This window comes from Pteropus medius, unplaced genomic scaffold, assembly GCF_902729225.1.
Source record: "Pteropus medius unplaced genomic scaffold, Ma_sr-lr_union100, whole genome shotgun sequence".
NCBI classification, from domain to species: Eukaryota; Metazoa; Chordata; class Mammalia; order Chiroptera; family Pteropodidae; genus Pteropus; species Pteropus medius.
The window spans coordinates 6,080,476-6,100,339 of NW_024342467.1; the positions used below are offsets into that span (position 1 = coordinate 6,080,476).

Genomic DNA, 19,864 nt, shown 5'->3' on the forward strand with positions numbered 1-19,864 from the left:
ATAATCTTTTAACCATTATTTTTCATTTTAAGGAGCACAGGAGGATCTTCCCTCATTTCTCAAAAGTTATTTAGGCTTTATAGTACTGTTTGTCTTCTACAGAATATAAAAGACATATAGTGTCAAAATAAACAATTTAAAATGTAAATGTAAACACAAAATGAACACTCAGAAATCTGTGTATTCTTTCATTATACCAAATTTTTAAAACTTTCAAGATTTATAATTTGATCAATTATGCATATTTATTAACTAGAAGCATTTTAAAATATACTCCAACCCGATATTTTTATACTACTCCCTTCCCATCCTCTCTGCCCATTTATATGGAAATATTTTATTGTGTTCTTTCTATAACACAAGGAAATGAGATTCTTTTTACACCCATCACATTGCATTTTTCTTTCTCAGGGAAAAGTACTTACTAGCATCTATTTTTAAAGAGAATTTTGTGATGACATGTACACACACACACACACACACACACACATACACATATGTTTTATATATATAAATTAATAGATACTCAATAATTATTTCTTGGAACTTTTCATTAAATATAGTTAACTGAAAACATACACATATAATTGCTTCTTCCTAAAACCTAAAGTGGCAAATTAAGACTTTTTTCCTTAAAAATGCTCAATCCATAAAGAAACTGAAAGAAGAGACAAAGAAAAGCAAAAGAAAAAAATAGGAGGTGGGGTAATAAACAGCAGAATGAAAAGTTTTCAGGTTTTTCTATCTGCTGAACACCTGATGAAAAGACGATTAGACCCTATGACTCACCTTTCCTTAGCTCTTTTTTCCTGAAATTTCAGTTTTATCAGGCAGCACTGCTTATGGTAAAAGTAACTCCGGACTGCTACTCCACAGCCAGGCTGAAAGAATTGTGAATGAACTATAAATACTAGACCTTACTTCTATGTAATTTAACTTGGAACGAATGAGGTGTTTCCCTAGCTGGGACCTGGAAGCTAATGCCTATCAGTTGTTGCAAAAGATGTTCATTCCTATGTATAGTTTGAGCCTTCAGAAAGGATGGCTCATACACCATCTTTCCCTTGCCCTTGAGAAGCAAAGGTGCAGGGAGGAAAGGGGGAGAAAAAAGTCCGGATACTAATATGAACTGATGAACTGAAGAGCTAAGGCTGAAGAAGCATGTTCATCTTTGCCGGGACCTTTTTTCCTGTCCTGTAGTCTTTTACAAAGTTGAACAAAGTAGTGCCATAAAGTTTTCTAGTTTTATGAACTTGAAATATCTAGCTAAACCTAAAATTTCTGGTAACGGGTTTGCCATCAAAAACTGAGCTACTTCTCCAAACTCAAGGCAATTCTGGAAACTGCCGTCACTGTATAGATCTGAAACCAGGGGACTGTCTGAGGGTAAGATTCTCTCCTGAGCCCATATTGACAGATCACTATGAGGCCCCATACCAGCTGGACTGGGGAACAACACTGCTGTTTGGTGACTATTTAACTATTTTAACTGTGTGATTACTTGTATTAGATGCCATGAAATCCCAAGGGACACCATGCCCAACGTACTTTATATGGATGGAATGTCCTGGAGTTATGCATTATACAAACTGGGTGACCTTATTGCTAGCCAAGATAGATAACTAGATAGACATTTCTTGTTTAATACAACATAAGTTTTCCTGTCAATGTTTGAGTTCTGAAAAATCTCATCCTAAAATAAAGGTGGGAAGAGGGTTGGTGGAAAAAAATAGCACAGGGAGCAGAAAACACAAGACTAATTTATAATTACAGCCTTTGTAATCACAGAAATTTAAAATGTACAAAAATGAAAGAGTGAAAATACTGGTAACGTGTTAAATGGAGAAGGAATGATGGATATAATAAAACTGGGAATGGAGTTTTGCCAGCGAGGTTGGCCCAGAAGGAAATTCAATCTGCCAAGAGCTAGGGAACCTCTATAGGAAGTCGGAGCTGGGAGCAGGTGCTCACTCCTAAGAGTATCCTAAAAGAGAGCCTGAAACAATTTTTTTTTTATGTAACTTAATTACATTAAATGTTAATTAAGAAGTTAATAATAACTTTGGGAGCCTAAAATGGTGGAACTAAAACTCTAGACAAGAATAAATTACATTGAAATAAGAATGCTCAATGGATAATTAAAGTGGCTGAATCTGGTTTTGTTTTGGAGGACAGAAATTAGATTCTTTACACTTGGGTAACTTGTAGCTAATTAAGCATATTTTAAAAGTAATGGTCTTTAATTAAAGCTACATATGACGATACTTTATAGTTTCTGAACTTGCAGAGAGAGAAAGAATTATGCATATCAATGTAGCAAAGCATAAGAGGAAAGTAGCAAACAAAACAACTGGCCAACAGCAACAACAAAATAAGCTTGTAGAAAGAAACCCAAGTATAAAACTAATAAAAATAAATGTAATACATTTAAATTCATAACTCATAGATTTATCAAATTGGGATTTTAAGAAAAATCTCACAATATGCTAGTTATAAAGTTCAAAATAAAAGGATGAAAAAGACATTCTATGCAAATACTTCCAAAAATAAAATTTGTAGCAATATAATATGACACAGTAGGGTTTAAGACAAAAACCATTAACACAAATAAAAGAGGAATAGTACATAGTAAAAAACAAAAATTACAATAATCATAACCTTATTACTAAGAACATAGATTTGAATCTATGTTCAAGCAAAAAAAAAAAAAAATTAAGTTGTAAGAACACAATTTCCTAATCCAGAAACATAAAGAGATGTCTTGCTGCACTTCTCTTAGAAATTAACATATCAATCAAAGATTAAAAATTTAAAAAAAGAAGAATGTCATAAAGGTTTCCACTTCTAGTGCACAGCTGAGTTCAGGGTTTCTTCCTTTGCTTCCAACATTCTAATTCTATTCCTGTTTTCCTAGCTGTTCTTGTCTAAGCAAAGTTGCATGACACGGCATATGAGCTGATGCCACTTCCACATTACATGGACTTAACTCCCTTATTTACCAATCACATGGAAGCTAATTTTTCTTACAAAGACATGTGCTTTGGCAAAAACATTTAAGTTAAAGTGAAGACATGATACAATAAGTTTTATAAGTTCTCACCAAGTCATGAGTGGAAGGAAGACTTTCACTCCAGCTATACAGATCAATAAGCTACAACATACTAGCTCCTTAGAAAGGAAAAAACGGCACTTAAGAAAAACGGTGCTTAAAAAAATCAGTAGGCCAATGCTGTTCACCACGGACTCCAGGAACTGTCGCATAAAAGTGAGTTCTAGGCAAGCTATTTATAGATCTACTAACTACCTATGTTAACAAACCAAGTACTTAAATTATAGGGAAACTTTAAGATACACAGTAGTAAAACACAGGAGGTTCATACAGGTCCTTTTCTTGAATGCTTAGGAGGTGCTGAACATTGTGCTAGTTGAGATAATTAAATTTTAAAGAAACATATGGATATTGACCTAAAGAAATGTATAACCAGGTTGACAAAATTCAAGCATGAAGAGGTAGGATGCATCTCAAAGTTCTTTCACCAGATTTGGGGGCGTGGGGATGGCTCATGATATATGTAAAACAGAAGATAATCTCCAGCAGACGTACTTCCCAACACCAAAACCATGAAACTGAAGCATATGCTTTACTTGTGCTACTAATTTTGAACCTCTAAAATACACCAACTACTTATGAGTTCCAGAAAAATTTTCAGTTAATACGATAACACAATCAATTTTAATTTTAAAAACAAGGCAGGTTTATACAACCACAGCAGAGGGTCATGTTAACTCAAGAGAAATGTAAATGTTTTTGCCTTAAGAAAACAAACTTAAATCCTGGACAGGCTTGCACCCATTGAAAGGTAGCAAAACATTTCATCTATGTTGCGTTCTGCAGATTTGCTTATAGCTAACAAGTAGATATTCTTTGATCTCTTTTTTGTACTGTTCACTAATTTGCTATATGTAAACTACAGTAAAAACAATATTTCCCATTTAGGATGCCATTTCTACAGTCCTTTTTCATTTATACATAAACAAGATAAGGCTTTTACCTACCCGCCCCCCCCCAAAAAAAATGTCTATTTTTTTAAAGGTAGAAAATTCACTCCTATAAACTGGTAAACTGCCTAAACATTTAACATGTGGGGAGTTTCATGGCTCTGTGGGTGGGCCAGGTTTCTGGCACTTGAAGTTTGGAAAAAGCTTCTCTGTGTCTCATGTCTTCTATGTTCAGTTGTACACATGCTTTGTATTTGCCTAGTAACCATTTAATATATTCCTGGTCCCAGATGAATTCCAATTGATTTTTTAATATTTTAAAATGTGATTTTTTTTCACTTGTCTCTGAGGACAGGTACATTAAATAAAGGGCAATAATTAATATCATATACAATATTCTTTAAAATATAAGGAATGATCCCTAACCCCACATTTAACACTTGTTTCATTTCAGAGTTCATGTCCACAGGAAGGCCTGAGATTCAGGATCATGATTGGAGAAGAAATAGACTCTTTGGTTTGAATAAGAAGAGAGTCAATTTGTGAAGTATAAGTATATATCCAAATAATGCATTACTTAATGCCCACCAACGTGGAAGGAAGGGCAGTCGAAATGAAAGTTATGGTAATCATCAAATAATTGCATTAGAAAGACTTATTAGATGGAACAGAGGTTCTCTGAATCCACACAATAGATACTGCAAAATTATCTACATTTGTATACAGAAAAGTAAATTGTGTGAATTAGGCCCAGCATCTTCAAAACAGCGCTATTTAAAAGAAATATGAGGGAAATCTAATAACTGAAGAAACGGGCCACTACTAAGCAGATCAAAGTAAGAGTTCATCTTAAAGATTAAAAAAAATTAGAAAAACTTTCATCTCACTTCAACTATTTATGACTACATAGATTTTATTAATGAAAATTGCTTTAATTTAATAAATTGTACTTTAATAAGAAAAAAGAACAACTTTTTAATTTTGAATCACTTCATTTTAGAATTTAAATCAATGCCATGATGAAATTCAACTCACATTTCTGATGAATAGAAACTAATTATTATAAGCTATCATGGAAACTCAGAGCAAATACTTAACAATTCATTTGTAAATCTTAACAAAATAAAATAACAAAATAAAAACTAGTAGGTTGTGAAATAATAGAATGTAACAAAAGATAGTAAATAAAATAAATGTACTTTCCATTAAAATATTAACCATACAAAAGATTTTAATGTTTCTATTGCTTTAAAGAATTAAAAAATAAATGAGCTTTATAATATCAGTAAAATTTTAGATTCATGTACATTTTTTTCAGATCCTTATTTAAAAGATCAAAGACGTAATAAAACCAGAACTTCACATTTTAACCAGTAACACAAAAACCTAATATTTTAAAACATGTAAAAAAATCAAAGTGAACATTTTTTTTTTGGATTACTTCACAAAGTGATTTCTCCTATAAAAACATAACTTTGCCACTGTTGCATTATAGCACAATTATCCGAAGCATTACACACATCTATAAATAATTAACGTCTGTACCCTCTGTAACAAATTTTAGAATCAAAAGTTAAAAGCAATCCAGTGATTAATATGAAGCATTGATTTGTTTAGCTAACATTATTTAAAACATATAACTTTATATTTATTTATGTTTCCCTGAGAAAAGCCATCAGAGAATATAAATTATGGAAGTAAGAAGTTACAAAAAGCAGGTATGTGATCCTTTACTGAGTTTAGTACATAATCTTTGCATATTTTAGTAACTTGTCAAAATTTAATTTTGCATGATATAATTTATTACTTACTGCTCAAGAAACAATCTATAATTATTATTGTGGTTGTCCACAGGCCATTTAGCTAAGCATTACATGTTATTTTTAAAAAATAAATAATGAATATTTTTGGAATTCACAACTAGACACCTTACATATTTAGGGCAACCACTAAACATTAGTCTTAGAAAAAATACAATACAAAAAAGTTCCAATTACAGGGCTTCAATGATAAATTGGAAGGTCATTGGTATTTGCTTTGTTGGGATATTTTTGATTAAAATAAAGTCCTAGCTTATCTTTTTATCTGTAAGAGAATTTGTTTTTCCATAAAGCTACATCATGTAATAGAACTAACCTGATATAAAGGGTGACCAAATAAAACATGGCCGAGATATGTACTGTCCCTACTAGATAGCCACTAGCTATCTATGGCTATTTACATTTAAATTCAAATTTATTAAAATAAAATATAAATACAGTAGGTACACCTCATGTGCTCATAGCCATAGGTAGCTAGTAGATGTAATGTGCAAGAGTACAGAAATCAAACAATTCATTATTGCAGAAAGTGCTAATGGGCACACTTGTCTATCTCAAAAGAAGCATATGTAATATCATTTCTGGTCATGCATGCCATTATGTGTTTTTTTGGTCATTAATTTATGTGTCTGTATTACAAAAAGAATTTTTGTTCCTGACTAAATGTTCTGTTACTACTTAAAATCCCACTATGAAAAATTAGATATGAATGGGCAAAATTACATAGAGCCTGAGCTAAAATAGACTGAGCTTTTTCTTATTTACATATAAACATATTCCTGAAAAAGTGGATGAATGTGAATGTGTGAAAATAAAACTCTCAAATTGAGATAAGCCCAGCTTCTTTTTCTGCCCAAATGGGAGTAACAGGGACTAAATTTATTTTCCTACCTGAAACAGTAAAAAAGTGTGCAAACCATATGAAACAAGGATTCTTAAGACATGATACACTAAGCAACAAAGGACATCTCTGAAAGATGAGAAATAAAGAAGTTAAGCCCTACATCTGCCCAAACTTACTGCCTTGAAACAGTTTCTGGGCCATGGTACATGAGGGAAGGGCTGTGGACATCTAGGTGTAACAACCTAGGTAGACAAAGGTGACAGAGTACCTGAGACGAGAGAGGTGCACAGAGCAAGATCTCTGGACATTATCAGAGTAATTCTCTTACATATTCAGTAGAGTGCTGATGAGTGCATTCATTTGAGAAAACTATCTTAGAAGATGCTGGGGAAAACACCACCTGAAAAGATTAGAGGGGACAGAGCTTGATGCACCCCCAGGGTCAGGAACAGTGATGGCAGCCATCAGTCAGAGTAAAAATCTTGATATTTTACAGGGCATTAAGTAGAAGACCAAGAAGTTTCTTACTTAAGTTGTGGAGAATGATTAGCACTATACTAAATATACTAACTAGTCCCACCTAAAAATTATAAAAACAACAGTTAAAAGATCAAACTGTCTCCAATTAACCGCATCCTGAAACAAAACTCAAAAATATTGATAGTATTTGGTCACACGCACACACACTTACACACACAGAGTGAGAGAAAAAACAGTACTTGACAAAGTAAAACTCACAATATCTAGCAGTTAATCCAAAAATATCAAATGCACAAAAGAATTCAGAAAAATATGACCCATAATGAAGGCAAAATCAATCAATAAAAACTTAGAAGTGACACAGAATTAATGAAAACAGGACATTAAAATAATTTTACGGCTGTGTTCCATGTGTTCAAAAAGCTACAAGAAAGAATAAGCCTATTAAGTAGAGAAAAGGAAAATATAAAATAGATCTAACTTCTAAAGAGAAAATCAACAACTAAGATTTAAAAACAAATAAACAAACAAAAAACAAATATAACACCGGAGGGGATTAACAGCGGATTAGACATTGCGGAAGATTAGTGAATTTGAAAATATAGCAATGAAATGAAATGAAACTGAGAAAAAGGAAAAAAAGACTAAGACTCAAAGAAAAACAGGAAAAATAAACAGAACATCAGTGAGATATGGATCAACTTCAAACAGCTTAACATACAGGTAACTGAAGTCTCCAGTGAAGTAAGAAGGGCAGAAAAAATGATGAAAAAATAATGGCTGAAAAATTTCCATGTTCAAAGAAAATTAAAAACCCACATACTTTACCTTAAACACACACACACACACACACACACACACACACACACACGTCATCATCATCACAAAATCCCAAGCATATAAAGAAGCACAAAAATAGGATGCATAATGAGACAAATATATCATTTAAAACCAACACAAAATTGATAAAGATGTTTGCATTAGCAAAGATTAACATGGGTGTTATAACTGTATTCCAAAGTTAAGTAGAGAAATAGAAGATATAAAAAGGACCCGAATTAAACTTGTAGAGATGAAAACTACAATGTCTAAGATGAAAAATGCACTGTATTTTTTGTTTTTAATTCAGGTCTGGGCGCATCTGCACACAGTGAACGTACAATGAGGTACTTTTGTGGCCTATGTGCGCTGAACTCAACTCAATAACAAACGTCACCATGGCACATGCTTTCACCATGGTGCATGGATAAACTGAGTAATACAGACAAGTGACTAAAATATCACACCCTTGATATATTATAATCTCAGCATATAAATTTGAAGATAATTTCATTTAACATTATATTTATGACAAGACCACAGGCTACTTACTTTCAGGCTTCTTGATTCATTTAATTGAAGAGGATAGATTGAAAGACAAAAACCTTCTTTCAATTGTTATTATTATAAATGTTTAACAGGTCAGTTTATTGCACAATCCAAATAAAATGCAGAAATAGCTTAGAAAAATAAATCTTCAAAACTATTTTCCATAAACTTTGATATCAAACTTGTGTCTTCATCAAAATAACATAATATTTATATTAATTAAATATACAAGTTAATGATACACATGTGAACTAAAAGATAAAATTAACTCATAAATGTAAATTTTTACTTGCTTTATGTAGAAGTGATCCATTTAGAATTTTGAAATAAAAAAGAATGCTTCTCCCAAAAACGTTTGAAAATCACTCCCTAAATTTAATTTATAAGAGAAAAATAAAGGCTCACTTAGGAATGAGAAACACTTCAAAGTTTAATGTTATCTTTTATAGTAAGTATAGAAAATAATTTAAAAGTAGATATAACTAGCCATTTATTGAAGCATGAAAATATGATTCACAAAAACTGATAAGACACCTATAGACAATTATAGTTGAATGAAACAAGATTTCTTTTTCTAAAAGACAAACAAAAAACAAACAAAAAAAAAAACAAAAAAAACCCCAGAACTATACCAAAAAAGTAAGGAGGATAGAATAAATCAAGATAGTAAAATTCATAAAGTTTAAATTTATACATAGTACAAAATGGCCTAAAACTTCAGGTAGAACTAGCAGTATTATTCTCCTTAATAGAATGTAGCTATTGCTTGTGATGCAATTTCTATTTATTCCCTCATACTCAGTCTCCTTTATTTCTGCAAGTCACCACAAAGTATCTCTTTGTGGTGGGCAGCACTGAAACAGGATGGGATAGGAGACATCATGACTCAGAATGTCAAGGCAAGTTTAAGTCAATTAAACATTTCTGAATGCCCATTGATGCGGTGTTGGGAAAGAGAAAAAGACTCTGAGCACAGAGGTATTAAGGAATAATTCCAATTTCATCATTTGTATTTTAAGGATAATAAGAGTCAGGGAAGCAAATACTAGAAAAATGGTGTTTCAGGTAGAAAAACTCACCAGGAAACACATTAGGTAACATGGTGTATGTGTAGAACTACAGTAGTTTAGTATTACCAGAGGGCAAACTGCTCAGTGAGAATATGAGAATAAGGATGATAAAATTAGCAAGACCCAGCCCAGGCCAAGGCTTCATGATCTAATAAGCTTTGTCCTGTAGGGGATAAGGAGCCTGTGGAAGGTTTTAAGGGGAGAAGCTTGGTATATTTGTAATTAGCAAAGCCTGTCATGGTGACTATGATGAGGTCAAAACTGAAACAAAACAACAACAAAAAAAAACTGTTGGGAGGGATGGTTCCTGGAGGGATGGTTCCTGGAGGGAAGAAGATGAATTCAATTTTTTAAAACTTCACAGCCTTGATATTCTTGTCAAAGCTCAGAGGAATGATGAAGACTAGAGATAAAAACATAGGAATTGGTACATGAGGAATACTTTCAATCATGGGACTTGATGACCCAGAGAGTAGATGTCTATTAAAGAAATGTCTAACAGGTATTTTAGTCAAAGGTACAAATAACTGTGGCAAATAGGTCAGTTAGGAATGAAAATTAAACCAAAGATCAGGAAACAAGGGTCCATGGGTAAAATCCAGCCTCCTGTTTTTCTGTAAATAAAGTTTCATTGGCAGACAGCCACAATCATTTTTTTAAAATCTTGCCTATAACTGCTTTTGCACTGTAACGGCAAACCGAGTATTTGTAACAATGGCCCCAAAAGCGTAAAATATTTCCTATCTGGCCCTTCACACGAAAACTTTGCCAATCCCTAACTAAAACAGTCATCTCAGATCCAGGCAAAGAAAATGGCCTGAGTTATCTCCTGCAAAATGAGAGCATTCTACTAAATGGTTTTTAAGATCCTTTCTCCTCTAAAGATTTGGTTTCTCTTACTTGAAAAGGGCAAGTACTAACATCCCTAATGAACATCATGTGGTAAAGTGAAATGAGCACGATGCATATTCTTAAACTGAGGATAATGACATCAATAATAATCAACTCTCCAAATTGTTCTGAGGATTAAATGGAATCACATATTTTGAAGAAAAGAATGTTGACTTATCGAATATTAAACATTCAATAAGTGTCTGTTATTACTAACATTAACATAATTATATTGATAGAGATGCATTAGCAGGCCACATTTGTGAGGAGAGGTGTCAGAATTATAAATGTAGCAGGAGTTCCATCTCCTATAAACAAGAAGAGCAAGAAACACAAGATTACAGTTGGATTCTTTCTGGTTAAGCGAAAAAAACTCCGAACTTTTGTCATGTCCATAAACACGTTAAATTAAAAAAAAAAGAAAAGAAAAGAAATGAAATGCATAGTTCTCTCTGAACAGATCTAGAAATGAGTATAACACTCAGAGTACTAAAAAGAGACATGCAGGTAATTTTAACCAGTCCTGTCATTCCCAAATAAGAATTTTCCAATACTGACACTAGCTTTATCTTGGCAACACTTGCAGCTTCCACCTTAGCAGGTACCAGTGAAGCACCCCGGAATTTAAGTAGAAAAATTATAAGCTTCAAAAGCCCATAAAATAAAACCTCTGATGCCTGAAAAATTAAATCACACTATACTTTTCCAAAGTACCACACACAAATTTATTACAGAACAGGGTTCAAGCCAAAGCATGTTTGGATCAAGAAGCTTTCTGCACTGATTTTATCACTTTTCTATACTGTGAATAAAAGAACAGTTCAAGCTTTCCGGAAAACTGCAAAAGTAATCTATTTTTAGGTAACTATAGATTTTTAGCCACAGGAATAGCACTTAGGCCTGGTAATATCTATATTAACCAACTTCCTATCTATTAATGTTTGACTCATAAATAAGATTTGTTTCTGTTTTTTATTTTAGTTTTTTTTCAGAATATGAAGCATTAATAAAGGAAAAATTCATTAAAAAATGATCATACAAACACTAAATAAGAATTTGGCAAAGGCAGCGTAAAATGAAAGATATTTTCAAATTGTGCCTATATCCGGATTTCATTAAAATTCTAACATTAAGAACATTATGGAGGCCTTGGAGAAACGTTACTTGCCTTTCCAAGGCTTTAGGATAGAGCTTCTGTACATACAAGCACACACACACATAACACACACATACCAATGAATAGAAAGCTTTTGAATATATATGAAATCATTCCAATTACCTCCACCAACAAATTTAGAATAGTCATCTGCCTACTCGATCTCCAGGTACAAATGAAAAAGAAATGTCCCCATCTCACTATCATTCATCTACTTGCATAATATATCTAATTGGAGGTTTTATTTCCTCTCATTAAGTCAAGTGCCAATTCTTAGTATTCTATCTCTCGACTACATTTTGATTTCGGCCATTTCTGCCCATTTACTCTAAAACTACTGTAGTCCTAGCTACCACCATTATTTCTTAGACTACTGCAACAGCCTCCTAACTAAACCAAATGCATCAAGGAATCTCTCTGATCTCTTTAATCTTTTCTCTGTTGTATCCAGAATGATGTGTCAAATGCAATTCTGATCATATCAATTTCTACTATGCAGTGCTGCTTTATAAAGTTCAAACCTCAAAGGCCCACTTTGACCTAGACCTGCCTAGACCTTGCCTCAGCTCTCCCCAGTGTGTAGTTCATTTTCTCTGTTTCAAATCCACTGGCTCCTTCTCATTTTGACCATTCCAATGTGCTACTCTTTCCAAATCGAAATGCTGTTCCTCCTACTACAACTCTTTATTCCCCCTTGGGAAGCAGCTTTATTTACAAAACAGATTTAAAATAAGAACGTGAAATGACAAGCTCTTGGGAATGTGAGAGAGCTGGCTCTTGGGGGTCCATGTATAAAGCCCAGGTGCCCAGGTAGAAGGCCTACAGGAGGGCTGAGTGTGTGAGGGGGACCTGAAAGTTGAACTCCTTATATTTCTTGCTGCCCCCACGGCTGTCCTGCGGCTGAGCTTTCCATTTCTTTTGTTTATGTTTGTCACCATGCTCAGCCACCATGGACTGGACCCTGCTCAGTCTCCAAATTCCAGCCTTCTCTCCCATCCTTAAGGAAGATCTCTCCTGATCTAGTCCAAGCAGACCTAGTTCCAATTATTGCCTCAGGGTGGTGGATGGAAGGGACAGTGATCAGGATCCTGTGACCTCCCAGCCAATGATTCACTTGCCAGGCTAACTCTGGTCATTTAATTAAGCTCATATTATTGAGAATTGTCATTTTAGAAAAAAATAAATGAATAAAATTATTTCCTTACTTAACTGAAAAAGATGAAATCATCTGGAAAATAAGCTTATATAAAATGCCCCATTCTTCTAAAGTAAGATGTAGTTCTTTAAAAAGGATTAATTATTAAGTAAGCTACATTTATGTCAAAATACCTGTCATATAGAATTCAAAAAATGTTATAGAAATCTATATTAAGCAATCAATTAGGTAATAAAGAGAACAGGATAGTTCCCTATAAAGTGCTAACTAGATAGCACCTAAAGTGAGTTTAAAATGAATTGGTAAGAAGAAGCTTTAGTGCGAGTTTTAATGATTAAGGAATCGTTTTCAGAAGATAGGGCCTGAGCTAGATAATGGAAGGATAGATTCCTTGAGAGAGCAGTGGGGGTGGGGTGGGTGAGATTAATCTTGCAATTGTTGTTAAAAAAAGAGAAAAAAGGAATGAATGCAAAAGGGAAGTGAAAAACAATCTAATAAAAACCAGACTATAAAACGAGGAAGATAAATAAGGGTAAAAATGCAAATGAAACCATAATAATAATTTAAAAAATCTCATGAATCTTGTTGTAAGGATTAAAGTACAGAAAGTTCTCAAAAATGGCTCAAGAAAAAAAAATACCATACCATTAGACTCCTACTTAACATGACTATAATAATCTGAATTGCTCAACTATATCTACACATAAAGACATGCATAGTAGATCATACAAAAGTAAAAAGTCTCCACAATGTACTGTAGTATAAAAAATATTTTTAAAAAGAGAAGCTCCTTAGACGTCATCAAGAGCATCCTACTCTGTTCTGAGATAAAAATTCTGAGATATAAAGTAATTTGTCCAGGTTATTAGACATTTGTTATTTGCAGACCTAGTACTTGTACCTTGAACCCCACTCTAGGTTCAGCATCGTTACCATGAAAATGATCTTCTAAAACTTCTAAATAATAGTCGATTATTTCTGTTCAACACTACCTTTACACAATATAATTTATTTTTCTCTGTGAAGCAAAACCCTTTTAAATATTATAAGCAAAGTCGGGCTTGGCCTATTTATAGTAACAAATGTATTATGTTAATGTATTGCTGATTATAGAAATATAACATTAATTTTAAAATAATAAATGATATTAAAAATATATTTGGTTTCATCTTTGTAAAGAAACAGCAGAACATAATTAAGCTAAAGGCTATTTCCATTACTTAAAATAGAATCCAGTGCACAAAAAATGAGAAAAATGCCCAGGACTATATTTTTAAAAACTGAATGACAAAACCAATTTTTCAACTTCTTTTCTAGGGCTAAAATTAATGTAAGCTGCCTAACAAAGAAGGTTAGTTTCATTTATTTTGCCTCCTGTGCATTCCATGTTAAGTTTTATACACTGATTAACTAGGATAGCACTGGCAAATCAATTCACAAATAATTTTGCTCATCAGACCAGGCTCAGTAAACTATTTAAAGTAGAAAAATAGTTGAGTCCAAACCCAGCGCTTAATCAAGAAAAATATATTCATAAAACCTAGAAAAAGTCTTCTGGAATTCATTCTATTTGCATATTCCATTAGAACGACTTTCTATCTGAAAATAAATAACCTATATTCATTAAAAGAGAGAATATGAGAAAGATGTGTCCTGTGAGAATGTCTTCATACACCTTCTGTTACATGTCCATCACAATTAATCTTAGGTAATTTCTATATCCCACAATACAAACTTTCCAGTAATCATTTAGCCATAAGCAAAGGTCTCCTAAAACTTAAAAGTTAATTCTTTCTATTCAACAATTTCTACAAGAATGACTTCATCATTCTCATCTTTGTGTTAGATACAAATCCCTTCATGACTGAAATTGTTAAAAGGTCCTAAAGGTATTGTAAACAAGCATTTATTTAGATATTATTATTGATTTAAGCAGAAAATACCTGAGACTGATTATATTAGCAGAAAACAAATGAAAACATTTGTAGAATTTGTGGAAATGACTGCATCTCTGCCACTGAAGCTGCGTACAACCACAGAAGAGAAAATTTTAATGTATCAAGTAAAAATATCATAAAAATTCAATATATAATAAAGTTTTAACTTTCTGAAGGAAAAATCAAAAAGGTATCCATAAAGCTACAGTTACCAACATGGGTAAGACAGGAGCAGAAGAGGGATTTGTCTCTCTTCTCCCTAAGCCATTCATTGCCTATGTAATACACACAAAAAATATCCATTTGAAAATATGTACAAATAAAATAGAGACCTGAAATATATATGTTGTTAAAAGTAAACTAATATGGAAACGGCGAGAATTACAATAGCCTGTTCTCTTTTGTTTGTCTTATAAGATCATGTGCCTTGAAAACACATTTTCTTAGCCTGGTGGTACAGGGTTAACAGGAGGAAGCACACAGAACAAGTAGTTAGATAAAAGGTGACAAAGATACATGTTTGAGATCTGGCATGAAATTTAACAGGATCACAGATTTTTATAACTTAAATTCAATAAAGGCTCGATACCCTTTGAAGCTAAAGTAAGAAGTTATTAGCACTTAAAAGAAGGAATCTAATGTTTTTCCAATTGTCATTTGTTCTTTATTAGGAAGAAATATTAAATACATATATGTGTGTGTATATGCAGATTTTTAATTTTTCCAGCTTATTTAACACATTCATGAGAGCATAAAAGTAACAAGTGTATCTGATACATCGCATACTGGATTGATTCTGTTCTTGGCTCTGCCATTGGTGAGCTGTGGAACCTTCTGGAAACAATTTACATCTGTGACAGTTTCTCCAGATGTAAAACTATCAAGTGTCAATGGATGGTGGTTTTCTATGTTTTTATTTGCTGACATGTTCAAATATTAAACAGTCTGAAATATTTTAAAGATCATATTGTCTGATCTGCGGTGTCAATAAACCATTTCCCAGTAACTAGAACTAAATTAGGCACTTTTGAAGGTTTATTTATGGTTTTCAAAGCACTAAAATTCTATATGATAATTTGTTTTGCCAAAGTGAATTCATGAAGAGATTCCTATCTCTCATAGAGCACCAATAAAACTGTCTACATTGTCAGGCAAAAGTAGAGCGCTTGTGTAATTATCCAGGTAATTACCATAAAATTATTTTGCTGTGGAAAACTGATAAACTACTCTATCAAGTAAAATTAAAGAACTTGTTTCATTTGTCAATTTTTAACTTCTATTTAGATTTATTGCCAATTACTTTCTGTTTATAAAAATTTAACATTTCTTTGGTGCCTCTTTTATGAATCAGCTATGCTCATCAAAAGAAAAACAGCTTTAAATAAGAATATACTGTCCATTATCCCATCTGATACTAGTACCAAAGGATATTTTGTGGAAATCTTGCAAAATCCAAAATCCAGAAGACTTTTTTTAGGTTTTACTTTCTGGATCTGCAAGGGTATTTTTTGAGAATTTGACAATTGATTATACATAATCTTGACTGGACAACAGTTACAGTTAGTTTTGTCTCCTAAAACTCTCTTCTTCATTGATTGGGCAGTGGGGGAGACGGAATACAAAGAAAAAGAAAAACAGCTCTCTCGTCATTAATTCATTAATTTCTAAGCCACGAACTCAGCCTACAATTCAGACTCTTAGTGCTTTTGAGTCTTATTTCATTTAGGAAAAAGCCTATACTCTTTTGGAGTGATTTTTAAATCAGAAATTTTATGAAACTACCTTTTACTATTTTACTATTTTCGTACATTTAATATATTACTTTAGTTTTCTAAATACTTGTTCATCATTATTTAAGTAGTGAACAAAAACACATGATAGGAGTAGAAAACAGAGAACTGAACATGAACATGTCCCATGTTAATAGCTGTTGTTTTAAGTCATTCCAAAAAGGGCATCCAGACAATCCTCTTGAGAGTTGCAATATGAAAAAGGTTCTAGTAATCAGTACTCCATACCCACTGGTAACCTCAAAGAAGAGAAAGCTAACAGTAACTTCAGTTAACTCACGATGAAAAATTTGGCTCCATGATAACTTACATAATAGACTAAAAGGACTCTCAAGCATAATTCCTACACAATTTAACTTTACAAAAGAAAGTACTGATTTTTAATGTTTATAAGGCTTTCTTGTTAAAAGACATAAGAAGGAATCTAAATTTTTTAAATTCCTTTATGCCAACCAGTCAGGTTGTGCTTGTCATCTGAGTATGTATTTCCAGAGGCTCACAGTTAAAAGACTGTATATATAACAAATCTCGTCCTTACACATATACAGATTCATTGGGAAACGAAACACTTGTAAAGTGACTCCACCCAGCTATTTCTACCCATTTTAATGCTGATATCGAGTTTAGCCTAAGTAGTCAACATTACCGTCAGTCAGTTTCTAGCTGATTATAGAAAGCTGGAAATTTCTGATAATTCAATATAATTACAATGAAATTAAGTTACATCTACCAAAACACAGGTTATCATTAATTAAATCAACATTGGTAAACTCCTTAAATCATACTCAATGCTATCAACAAATGAGAACTCGGCAAAATTACACTACTTGATTATATATATATATAAAAGATGGCAAAATAGAGGTCCAAAAGAATATTTTGAACATCAAAGTATTAAGGATATTTTTACAAAACTAAAAATGTCTAAAACTATTTTGCAAAAGTGACCATTTGAAATGAAGCATGTCACAACATATTATCATATACTGTCCACAAGATTATATGAAAAAGTTCATTTTTACAAATGTAACCTGATTTTCTTAAATAGAAAATAAAATTGTTTTAGTTCTTTTAAGATAAGATTTTTTTTCTACTCTTTATGGTGTAATTTTGATCCTTTCTTTAAGGGGATCTTAAAGCAGCAGCCTCCTACCTATGTCAGTTTATCTTAGACAATGAAACCTCCTACATTAAATATATCCTAACCCATTTTACTTTCATAAAAGACTGGAAGAAGCTGGTGTATGGACATTCATGGACCCCCAAAGAACCTGAAATAAATCAAAATATGGTTAAGTATCCATGTACCAAGAACCCAGCAACATAAACTGTTGACTCCTTTAATGCTTAGCTCCCTTCCACAGATAAAATTCCAGATGACGTTGAAAGTCACATGTACCTTTTGAATGACTACTGAATGAACTAACAAAGAATGCCAAAATGTTTTTATATCTAATTTGTGAATATAAGAGATAATGAGGGCTTCATCAACACTGTAGGCCTGACACCAATTTTTGCTCTTAGAATCTGATCTAACATTGTTTTTGCCAAATGCCCCAGCTAAACTGCCCTTCGGCCCCATTTCTTCTGAATAATTTTCCTTGTAAGGTGAAACTTGATGACATTGCAAATGACAATTTTAACTAGATATAGTGTCTCAGCTGAAAAACCCTCACAAACACCTAATCAGCCACAATTTTACTTTTCATTTGGCTGATTCCCAGTAAGTCTTCCTCCCTTCTGATGTACTGCAATCAGAAATTGATAAATCCACTTGCATCGGAAAAACAATCACTGAATTTCATCTCAGCCAAAATAAAATAGGCTTTTACACATTCACAATGTATGTATTCAATAACTACTGAATCACCCAACTCTGCAAAAAAATGTGCATATTTTCTATGACTTTGGTGTCATTTTGGATTTATTTTCTGATGAATAAAATCTACCTGTTTAGGAAAGAAGATGAATAGACTCCTTTTTGACTCTTCTTTTGAGAATTTAAAATTGCTTAACAAAAGCCTTATTTAAAAAAAAAAAAAATACCCATGGTAAAGTCCTTTCCATCTTGGTTTAATCTTCCAGCAAAGTAATTCAAATAGAAGCAAAGTAGAAACACCATAGCCTGGTATGTGTAACATCTTTCAGTTATATATATACATAGGTATATCTGTCTGCATGTGTATTCACACTTAGATACTCATACACTATATGTGTATATATATATATACATATATATGTATTTTTTCCACTTTACTAATATGTAAACTGTGTCCTTAAATATCTAGATTCAAGTATAAATCTTTTCTTTTACTGTACTTTGCAATAATCATAGTATTTTCCACACAACTATTAATTTAGGGACTATTTGAATGGTTCTGCCAAATTTTAAGTCACAAGATAATTAAAATGGTCTTTTGGCCACTTGAAGGAAAAGTAGTATCAGAAAAAGGATGAAATCTTTACACGATCATTTCTAGGACAATTCAAAAATCCAGAGACAATTTACTTGACTCTCAATCCAAGAAGGCAGTATGCTTTTTACTCAACTTTTCCAGCGATGTGTTCTATCTTAAGGATACAGATTCTAGATATGTTCTAATGACATTTCCAATTAAGTTTAATAGCAACCTTAATATAAGCAACAAGAAAATTATGAGTGAACAAATATTAGTTATGGAGTGACAACTCTCCAATTTAAAGTAAACATTTTATAGTGTTTATAGTATATACACTTAGAGTATACAGACTTAAAATAATACTTTTCTCAAACTACTTGTGGGAGATATTTCCTCCCTAATTAGAGGATTGTCCATCTTTTCCTTAATTTGATACAGAACACCAGGTAGCCAAAAAAAACCTGGTATTTACTGGGATACATGAAATGGAACTTGACAGAAGTAAAAAGAAAATTAAATGCAAATATTTATGAGACCAATACAAAGGTCTAGGTTTGAGATTCAACAGTAGAAATGAAATAGGAGAGCCAACAGTTTAAAAACACTGTGTGTGGAGATGGGGAGGCGGGGGCGGGGAGGTTGTATCTGATAGAGGCAGACAGAGGGAAAAGGTAGGAGGAAAATTCAAAGGTAACACAGATTTCCACCTGAGTGCCTGAAACAACTGTATTGCCACTGAAAGAAGTCAATCGATGGGGAACGTGCTTTTGTGATAGATCAGATAGATCTGATATGCTAGGTGTGAGAAGACAGTGAAGTAAACAAACAAATGTACTTAAGAGAATGTTGGAAAATGTATGACTGAAACTCAGGAATCAAGAGCATGAAAATGAACTTTGAGTCCTATCACCCAAACTAGAAAGAAGAGGAGCTAGATTATTAAATGAAACTAAC

General features: G+C 32.7%; 1 protein-coding gene across 3 annotated transcripts in view; it reads right to left on the reverse strand.

The window, feature by feature from the left end:
- The window catches only part of CRPPA (CDP-L-ribitol pyrophosphorylase A), a 228,728-nt gene that overhangs the window by 86,445 nt on the left and 122,419 nt on the right, over positions 1-19,864 (reverse strand). The gene's annotated exons all lie outside the window — the stretch shown is intronic.